A 9,851-nucleotide genomic window follows, 5' to 3' on the forward strand; every position below is an offset into this window, starting at 1 on the left:
CAATTTTTTATTCTGTTTATGTGGCAGAAATACCCATTCTAGAATGATGTCGTCCCTCTGCATTAATATTCCTGAGGGGTATTCTCTAGATGGTAAAATAACCAGAATACAGTCCAGATTTGGATCCACACGGTCCACATGTGCTTCTAATATTCTCTTTTCTACCCATTCTAATTCTTTTTCAGCCTCAGCTGATAGTACTCGTGGGCTGTTTAGGTCTTTATCTCCTTTTAAAGCCATTTTCAGGTGTTTTAAATCATGCCCTTCTACACCAATAATCGTCTGTAATTGAGAGATTTCTCCTAATAGTTTTTGAAGATCATTAAGAGTCCGGTAACGATCTCTTCTGATCTGTACTTTCTGTGGTCCAATTTTCTGAGCATCTATTTTATAACCTAAATAGTTAATAGAATCTCCTCTTTGTATTTTTTCTGGGGCAATTTGTAATCCCCAGCGAGGCAAAATTTCCTTTACTGCCTCAAACATCTTTTCCAAAGTATCCTTATTTGAATCAGACAATAATATGTCATCCATATAATGATATATTAACGAATGTGGAAATTTTTTACGAATTATTTCTAGAGGTTTATTCACAAAATATTGACACAAAGTTGGACTGTTTAACATACCTTGAGGTAGTACCTTCCACTGGAATCTCTGTACCGGACGGGAATTATTATAGGTAGGTACTGTGAAGGCAAACTTTTCTCTGTCGTTTTCTTGTAACGGTATGGTGAAGAAACAATCTTTTAAGTCTATAACTATAATTGGCCAATCCTTAGGAATTAGAGAAGGTAACGGCATCCCAGGTTGTAGAGACCCCATAGGCTGAATTACCTTGTTGATGGCTCTAAGATCAGTAACCATTCTCCACTTACCAGACTTCTTCTTGACAACAAAAACAGGCGAATTCCACGCACTAGTTGATTCCTCAATGTGTCCAGCATCTAGCTGTTCCTGAACTAACTTCTCCAAAGCCTCTAACTTCTCAGATGTCATAGGCCATTGACCCACCCAGACGGGTTCATCTGTCAGCCATTTTAATGGTAGAGCTTTTGGTTGCTCTGTAGGTTTGGCACTAGCATCTTGCTTCTGCACAGCCTGTACGTTTGGCATCTGTTTTCTGTACTGTCTTACTATATTCTTACTACCACTAAGAGCTTGTCTATAATTCCTAGCTGATACAGGAGGAATTTTAATCTGCGTATTCCATTGCTGGAGTAGATCACGACCCCAGAGGTTTATAGCAATATCTGCAACGTATGGCTTTAACCTTCCTCTCTGTCCTTCTGGCCCAATAAAGTCAATCCATCTAACGCTCTGTTTAACTTCAGATAGGGTTCCGATCCCTAAGAATTGAACATTAACCTCTTTTAAAGCCCAGTTTTGTGGCCAGGACTGCTGATTAAGGATAGTGACGTCACTTCCGGTGTCCAGTAATCCGTAAATCACCCTATTATTTACCTTAACCGGAAGTTTGGGTCTATGATATTGTATAGAAGTTTGCCAAAATATATGTTTTGTATCTCCTCCTGATGTAATTGATTCATCCTCTGGAGCTAATGTATTATCCAGTGCCGTATTATTTACAATGGGCAGTGGATCTTCTAATTGTCCTGGGAGAGGCTGTCCTCCACTGTCACTGGGAATGACCGGATAATCTTCCTCTTCGGGGCTCCATGGAGCCCCGGAAGCCCGTTTCCCTGCTGTAAAGATCTACCTTGTCTGTCTATTGTGGAAAAGCATTCATCAGTCCAATGGCGCCCCTTCCCACACCTCCTGCATAGACCAGGAGGCTTAGGCCTTCTGTTTGATACATTCCTGGTAAAAGCATTATTTCTAGGAATGCGTTGTCTACAGTTCCTACTAAGATGTCCTATTCTACCACAGTTAAAGCATTTTGCATCTTTACGCCTATTTAAATTCTTTGAGATTGCCTTCCCTACCCATGCCTCTATATCATCACAGGTAGGGTATTTGGCATCCTGGTGCCTCCTCAAACCTGTAGAAATAGCTTCACCTACCCAAGCTCCTGTATCCTGACTTTTACATTCCAGGTTCGCTGTATGCAGAACCCATTCCTCCAATGGCGCTGATCTTATTTTTAATGGCCAAATTACCTGCCTGCATTGAGGATTCGCGTTCTCATATGCCAAAGATTCTATAAGAAGACGCCTGGATTCTGGGTTCGCTACCTGTACCTCTACTGCTCTGGATAATCTCTCTAAAAATTCAGTGAACCTTTCCCTTGGGCCCTGTAATACCTTGGTGTAGGGTTGCATTATCTCTCCTGTTTCACAAACCTTATCCAAGGCATTTAAAGCAGCTGTACGGCACAAAGACAACATGTGCTCATCATATGCAGATTGAACCTGCGTGTCAGCGTAAGGACCCTCCCCAAGAATCTTGTCTTGGGGTACTTCATGACCGTTCTGCAATTCCTGAATCTCAATTGCTTTTGCTTCTTGCCTCCACAAAGCTCTCCATTGAATTTGGCAAGAATTTTCGAGTACTGCAGAGGCTAATTGGGCCCAGTCTTTTGGGGTTACTTTATTTACAGTAGCCCATGAGGTTAGGAGCTCTCTGACAAAGGGAGAATGAAGACCATACATGACAATGGCCTCCTTAATATTTTTTAGATCCTTCATCTGTATAGGCTCCCAGTGATAAGCAATGGGACCATTTGATTGTTTTTTCGTTGCTGGTTTTTCTGATACAGATACTGGAAAAACCATAGGGGAACGCATAGCAACCTTAGGGAAATCATTCCGGCATTTGAGAAGCTTTGGGAAACTCCTGTCCTGACCTGTTGCCTGTATTTCTGATTCTGAAGTATCAGATTGAGCGTCTTCTAAATCCTGCAGTCTATTCATCATTGTTTCTCTGAGCTCTTGAAGTTCTTGGGACAAATGATTTTCTAAGGATGTCATGGAATCTTTCATTTTTTTACATTCATCATTTACATGTGATTCCAAATTTCTAATATTCTCATCCTTAGCAAGTACCTCAATAGCATGTAAACTGCCTTCAACAAATGATATTCTATCAGTTAGTTTACCATTGCTCTCAGACATGGAACAATTCTTTTCTGCTAGCATTTCAATTTTATGTTCCAGTCTTTGTAATTTGCTAGTGAAATCATCAAACATGGAACCGTGTTTGTCGTTAAATGTTTCCACATTATGTTCCAATTTTTCAATTCTATCTATGGAACACATTTTTCCTGAAAATAATTCAATTTTGTGTTCCGTCTCTTTAAACCTGTTCGTCAGACCTACATTATCATTTTTAATATCCTGAATATTTTCTACCAACCCTTTCTTACTCTCCTGCAATGAATTTTGCATTTCCTGAATCCTTTGTATTAAGATTTCAAAACTATCCTGCGATGACTGCATGACCTGTATAAGTTTATTCCTATTTTTGAGCCATTTCATTAACAAAATTATATTGATTATGAAGCTAATAATCACCATCATGGGTAGGAAGCACCTTTCAGGTAGGTCCTCAACCCTTTCTAAAATCCCATCCATACAAAAAACAAGAAAATTCTTAACATCCTGCATCATAGTGTTAGCTGTTGACATTGTATAAAGCAGTTACGTTTGTTACCAATGGAGTAATTCAGGCCGAAATCAACAGGCTGCCAGCGAAAGGGCACGTGGCCGGAGTCAGCTGGCCGCCAGTAAAACAGCACGTGGCCGCGAGAGAAACCTTGGAATTCCGCCTAACCTTACCGGCAGGTAGAAGGTGCTGGTTCCTGGCGGCAGGAATCGTGCCTTGCCGAGCGAAGTAGTGAGGAACTTAGCGAAAGGAGAGTCCACGTGTGCCTGGTCGGGCCGAGAGAAGCCCTGGGTCCCGATTCCAATCCCGCTCCGACACCAAACTGTTGGCTTTACGGACGCTGTAACGATACGCGACACACAATTACTGAAAATAAGGCTAAGTATTTTATATAGAAAATTACTCACAAGATACCAAACCCCGAGAAGCCCAGCAGATCTCAGCTAGCGACTGGACCGGAAGCCGAACTCCAGGAAAAGAGAGCGAGACTTCCTGTGCGCTGTCTTTTATGCCTTCCTCGTAACGCCCTAGCCATGCCCAAAAGTGGGCTTGGCTAGTGACGTAGTTCCGCCTACATACGTATACGTCTTTACGTCCAGCCGTATACGTCTTTAGTCCTGCCTAAAGTGGGTGTGGTTAGCGGTGTGGTAAACCGCCCTTTTATTACCTCATCTGTATGCGCCTCTAGTAAGTCACATGTTTCATGGCGGCATAGACTTCCTCCTACATGCTCCACTAGTTGAGTGACAATGTATATACATCTGTCACTCAGCCCCAGCCACATCTCCTCAACAAGTCACAAAAGCCACTCACCTTGGGTCTCAGCAGGAACTGACATCCCAAGGTGAGTTCTCAGAACTTTCCAACATTTGCTCTTTGCAGATTCTTTTCCCCACCAGCATTCATTTGTTGAGTTTCATGCTCTGTCTCTTTCCTGAATCTACTAAATGGATTAGAATTCACTGGAGGCTGTACTTTAGCATGGAGATTTGTTGAATGCTTGTGTGTGACTTCAAGGAATCATGGGGCCAGCCTTCTACAGATGGACTGTGGAGAGCTATGATGGTTATAAAACCCCCACATGACTCTCTGGAAACTTCCTACACAGTTGTGGTTCAGCTGGCAACATTGGAGTGCAATGCACTTTATACTAATGATTCATTTGCAAAGTATCAGACAGTGGGATTCTAATGAAATGTGGAAATGGGATCTAGCTAGCTCCTTGGAATCCACTGTATCACCTGTCTACATGTGTGGGATTGTGTATAAAATCTAGTGGGATTTGTTACTGGAATTCAAAGAGAGCTCAACATTACCGAAGTATCCTGCCCCCAAGAAATGGCATATTCACCTGTGTTTTCCTGGCTCTACAGCAGGATGAAGCTTTTCATTGCCATCATTTTTTGCTTCTTGGTCCTGGGAGTTGACAACCAAAGGTGGTTCCAGTTCATGAAAGAAGCTGTCCAAGGTAAGAGCAAAGGATGGGGTCAGGAGGTTGTATCTGAGAGTTCCAATTACTTATCGGAGCAGGGACCACATAATTAAGGGAAAACATCCTTGTGAAGTCTCCATGGACAGAGAAGCAGTGTCTCTCTTCCTGTGTAGTTCTGAACTTTTCTGGTAGGTGTTGACCTTTGTCTGTGAGGATCTGAAGCCTGAGATCACATAATGTTTGCCAGCAGCTTTCCCACAGGAATGGAGGAACAATCTGTACTTGTAAGAAGCGGAAGAGGTCAACTCTCAGATTGCGCTGGCATATGGCCAAGCAATGACAGTCCGAGTGTGCAAGATGGATGGAGAGGTAACGCTTGCGCTCGTCGTACAGAATGCCACGGTCTTGGACCTGAAGAAGGCTACCCAGAGATACATGCAGTTCAGGCAGGAGCGGGAAGGAGGCATCCAGTATGTACCATCTGACCTCAGCTGGAGAGAAGCTCGCAGAGGACAGAAAGAAGATCTAGATTTTCTATAGATAATTTTAGTCTTTCAGGCAAGTCCCTCCCATTTTGTAAAAACAGTTCTGGAGAGAAGATGAAATATTCTGCCACCATTTTCTGTGGGATAGAAAACTCTGGCTCCTCCCTCCCTGCAACCTGAAAGAAATTATTGAAAAGCAAAAGTACACTGATCTCTGGTGGACTGACTTCAGCAGGGACCAACTCCGGGCTTGAGGTATGGCCTGGGGCTGCTGCCTTTACACAATCCCTGGAGATTCTCGAATCTCGGAATTGGGGTTCTGTTATTGCATGCTGTTTCTTTACCAAACTGCACCCTTCCATGGGTCATGCTGGGTCAGGTGATCCCTTTCTGTTTGAGCAGCCATGTCATTAGCTGCCTCCTCAAATTCTGGCTTCCTGTTGGTTCTTTCATTTCTTCGGTGGTCTAGTTCCATGAGTTCATGCATTTCTCACCCTCTCCTTCCCTGAGGCATGAAGTAGTTTGTATCCATGACAGACAGACACACGCGCGTGCGCACACACACACACACACACACACACACACACACACACACACACTCTTGCCATTTTCACCTTGCCCCGTATAGACTTTTGAAGGCAGCAGGGGAGACAGTTTCTTTTCTTTTCTTTTTTAATTTCTATTTTTAAATTGAAATTGAAATTAGAATCAAGGTTGCTTCACATGTAAATCCCAGGTCCCTCTCCCTTTCCCTCCCCTCCTTCCATGCCCTCCCACCAACCCCCCCTCAATACCCCCTTTTTTCCCCAGGGAGGGTGAGGCCCTCCACGGGGGTGTCCATAGTCTGTCATTTCATCCATGGCAGAGCCTAGACTCTCCCCCCAAGAGTCCAGGCTGAGAGTGCATCTCTCATTGTGGGATGGGCACCCAAAGTCTATTTGTATGTGAGGGATAAATACTGATCTACTACCCAAGGCCCAATAGATTACCTAGGCCTCCTCATTGACACCCCCATCCAGGGGGTCTTGATCAGTCCCATGCTGGATTCCCAGCCATCAGTCAAGGATTCAAGAGCTAACCCTTGTCAGGTCAGCTGTTTCTGGGGATTAAACCAGGCCAGTCTTAACCGTTTGCTCATCAGTCCTCCCTCTCTGTCACTGGGTTCCTTGAGTTCATCTCAGTGTTTAGCTGTGGGAGTCTGCCTCTGCTTCCATCAGCCATTGGATGAAGGTTCTTTTTCCCAGACTCTCTGTCCGTGGGATTGTAGGCTGGCACTCCCCAGATCTATGTCTAAAAACCATATATGAGAGAGTATATGCCATGTTTGTCTTTTTGTGAATGGGTTACCTCACTCAGTATGGTTTCATCTAGTGCCATCCATTTGCCTGCAAATTTCAGGATTCCATTGTTTTTTTTCTGCTGAATAGTACTCCATTGTGTAAATGTATCATGTTTTCTCTATCCACTCTTCAGTTGAATAGTATCTTGGCTGCCCCTAGGTCATACTTTGAAAACCTGTACGTCACAAAATTCGAAAATTTAAAGGAAATTAACAATTTTCTGGATAGATATCACTTACCAAAATTAAATCAAGAGCAGATAAGCAATCTAAACAGACCTATAACCCTTAATGAAATAGAAGCAGTCATCAAAAGTCTCCCAACCCCCCCCCCCAAAAAAAAGCCCAGGTCCAGATGGCTTCAGTGCAGAATTCTACCAGAAATTTAAAGAAGAAAACATTCCAATACTCCTTAAAGTGTTCCATACAATAGAAGCAGGAGGTTCATCGCCAAACGCTTTTTACGAAGCTACAATTACCTTGATACCCAAGCCACACAAAGACATGACTAAGAAAGAGAACTACAGACAAATCTGCCTCATGAACATTGATGCAAAAATACTCAATAAAATATTAACAAACCAAATTCAAGAAAACATCAGAAAAATCATCCACCATGATCAAGTAGGCTTCATCCCAGGGATGCAGGGATGGTTCAACATACGAAAACCTATCAATGTAATTCACCATATAAACAAAATGCAAGAGAAAAACCACACGATCATTTCACTTGATGCAGAAAAAAGCCTTTGACACAATCCAACACTCCTTCATGATAAAGGTCCTGGTGAGATCAGGGATAACAGGGACATTTCTGAACATAATAAAAGCAATATACAGTAAACCAACAGCTAACATCACACTAAACAGATAGAAACTTAATGAAATTCCTCTAAAATCAGGAACAAGACAAGGCTGTCCACTCTCTCCATACCTCTTCAATATTGTATTTGAAGTTCTAGCCAGAGCAATAAGACAACAAAAGGAGATCAAGGGGATACAAACTGGAAAGGAAGAGGTCAAACTTTCACTATTTGCAGATGATATGATAATTTACATAAGTGACCTGAAAAACTGTACAAGGGAACTCCTACAGGTGATAAACACCTTCAGCAAAGTGGCAGGATACAAAGTTAAATTAAAAAATCAGTAGCCCTACTATATACAGACAATAAAAAGGCTGAGAAAGAAATCAGAGAAACATCACCCTTTACAATTGCCACAGACAACATAAAATATTTGGGGATAATGCTAACCAAACAAGTGAAAGACCTGTGCAGAAAGAACATTGAGTCTTTAAAGAAAGAAATTAAAGAAAACACCAGAAAATGGAGAGATCTCCCATGCTCTTGTATTGGTAGGATTAACATAGTAAAAATGGCAATCTTGCCAAAAGCACCATTTGTTGAAGATGCTTTCTTTATCCCATTGTATATTTTTAGCTTCTTTGTCAAAGATCAGATGTTCATACATGTGTGGGTTAATATCAGGGTTTTCAATTCGATTCCATTGGTCTACCTGTCTATTTTTGTGCCAATACGAAGCTGTTTTCAGGACTATAGCTCTATAATAGAGCTTGAGGTCAGGGATGGTGATGCCTCCGGATGTTGCCTTGTTGAACAGGCTGGTTTTGGCTATTCTGGGTCTTTTGTTTTTCCATATTAAGTTGAGAATTGTTCTTTCAAGATCTATGAAGAATTGTGCTGGGATTTCAATGGGGATTGCATTGAGTCTGTACATTTCTTTTGGCAAGAATGCCATTTTTACTATATTAATCCTACCAAGACAAGTGCATCAGAGATCTCTCTATTTTATGGTGTCTTCTTTAATTTCTTTCTTTAAAGACTCAAAGTTCTTGCTGCACAGGTCTTTCACTTGTTTGGTTAGGGTTACCCCAAGGTATTTTATGTTGTTTGTGGCAATTGTAAAGGGTGATGTTTCTTTGATTTCTTTCTCAGCCTTTTTATTGTCCATATATAGTAGGGCTGCTGATTTTCTTGAGTTGATCTTGTATCCTGCCACTTTGCTGAAAGTATTTATCAGCTGTAGGAGTTCCCTGGTAGAGTACTTTGGCTCACTTATGTAAACTACCATATCATCTGCAAATAGTGAAAGTTTGACCTCTTCCTTTCCAGTTTGTATCCCCTTGATCTCCTTTTGTTGTCTTATTGTTCTGCCTAGAACTTCAAGTACCATGTGAAAAGGTATGGAGAGAGTGGACAGCCTTGTCTGGTTCTTGATTTTAGAGGAACTTCTTTGAGTTTCTCTCCATTTAGTTTGATGTTGGCTGTTGGTTGAATATGTGTTCAGCACCTTTGAGTTGTGTATCTTCACCTTCCTCATCATTACAATTTTTATTAAGTGCATACATTTGCAATTTCATACCTATGTATCATGCACTGTGGTTACTCTCACCATCTAGTCGGTGTTCTTCTCCTTCCACCCCATCGCACTGATTTCTTCATTAGCTCCTTTCTCACATTCATGTCTTTTTCTTTGTCACCGATTGAATTTAGCTAGGGCTATTAGTCTATGGGATTGGAACTGTGCATTAGACTCTGGGTGACTGACTTGTGTGTACAAAACTAGAGATGACTGTTCTTCACCCAGAGTCACCAAGGAGTTACAGTTTTCGCAGGGATGAGTAGGGTTCTGTGAATCTCTCTCCAGTATTGAGTGGTAACAGACCAGGTCTCCCATCCCACTTACCCTTCATTGTTGGCCTCTTCCCGAGCGCTCCCATGAAGTCTACTTCAGGCCTCACTCACTCCTTCCCTTTCTTCGCTCTGTTCAGCAGCTTTCAGCCCCCAGGACTCTTTCTTGTTGAAATTCCCCTGGAAAAATCCGCTGTGCCCCAAAACAAGGTAGGCACAGTGCACACACAGACTTGCTGCAGGGACGTCACTGGACAGCGACCGCACATCAACTTTGGCGCCTTGCGTGACGTCATCTATCGGCGTCGACCCCTGGCGGGAAAAGCGCCTTGTGTTCAGCTCTGCGGCCCAGGGAAGGGTGAGCGAAGCGGCCTCTT

This window comes from Mesocricetus auratus, unplaced genomic scaffold (assembly GCF_017639785.1).
Source record: "Mesocricetus auratus isolate SY011 unplaced genomic scaffold, BCM_Maur_2.0 Super-Scaffold_100030, whole genome shotgun sequence".
Lineage (NCBI taxonomy): Eukaryota > Metazoa > Chordata > Mammalia > Rodentia > Cricetidae > Mesocricetus > Mesocricetus auratus.